Source organism: Silene latifolia, chromosome 9 (assembly GCF_048544455.1).
Source record: "Silene latifolia isolate original U9 population chromosome 9, ASM4854445v1, whole genome shotgun sequence".
NCBI classification, from domain to species: domain Eukaryota; kingdom Viridiplantae; phylum Streptophyta; class Magnoliopsida; order Caryophyllales; family Caryophyllaceae; genus Silene; species Silene latifolia.
The window spans coordinates 2,687,079-2,688,158 of NC_133534.1; the positions used below are offsets into that span (position 1 = coordinate 2,687,079).

Below are 1,080 nucleotides of genomic sequence, written 5' to 3' on the forward strand. Positions count from 1 at the left end.
AGAAAGGAAATGGAGACTGGAGAGGATCCATTTCCGATTTTATGCTACCTAACATAATAATTTTCCCCTTTTCACCCGTCACTCGCACTTCCCTCGTACGGAAACTACGGATACGGAAATTACGGATTAACCAAATAGGATTTGGTGTGGTCAAAGGATCGAATCTTGTCCATCTGAATGAAGCAGACTCTTTGGTCAGCCGTTTACCTCTTCATAAGAGCACCTACGGCGAGGGAATTATACACTGTTATCGACGGTGGTCGGTGAATATCCAAGTTTACACCCAAAAAAACAAACGGATTGAGATGGTTATCAAGTTTTAACAGGATTAAAAAAAAAAAAATAAGCTAGAAAATGTATGTAATACGTATTTGTGAATATTTATTATTGGACTGAAAGTAACAAGGAATACTTTTAGATATGGTTAAACGTCACCAGATAACATGCTATAAATGAACATAAAACAGCAAAAGGGGATGTAGCTCAAATGGTAGAGCGCTCGCTTTGCATGCGAGAGGCACGGGGTTCGATCCCCCGCATCTCCATTTTTACTTTTAAGATTAATATACTAATCAAATATCATATCATACGGCATTTAAGTCTCCTGAAAGTCCCATAGGAGAATTAGTGATACATTTATACGTTAAAGTTCTTTTTAATGTTAGTTATTTCAATTCAATGGCTAGATTTCGTGAAGGTGTTGTTAAGCCTTGTACATCGGTTCATATAATTCACTTTATAAGTAAGAATAACTATGCGGTACATAATACGTTAGTTCTCCTAGGACGAGGATACAACAATTGTATTCCTGTCATCCTAATCATTTGTTCGGAGGGAGTAACAATATTACACAATTACATTTGAATTAGAAAATAAGGCTGCAATATAACTCGTTTATTAACCCGTAATATCCTTAAATTGTACGGAGTAGATGATTAAGGTATGATTAAGCCCGGTGTTTCTCAATTTTCCTTTGAAGCTCTTCGCGCTTTGCTCCAGTAACCCTGTCGATTTCTTTTCCCCTCCTAATGAACAGGAATGCCGGCAATGCTTGAACTCCGAACTCTTGTGATACATTCT

At 37.2% G+C, this 1,080-nt stretch overlaps 1 non-coding gene across 1 annotated transcript; it reads left to right on the plus strand.

Moving 5' to 3' along the window:
- The first annotated feature begins 472 nt into the window (after positions 1-472).
- On the plus strand, positions 473-545 carry TRNAA-UGC (transfer RNA alanine (anticodon UGC)). Its single transcript has one exon. It is a non-coding gene; the product is annotated as a tRNA-Ala (tRNA).
- Positions 546-1,080: the final 535 nt, after the last annotated feature.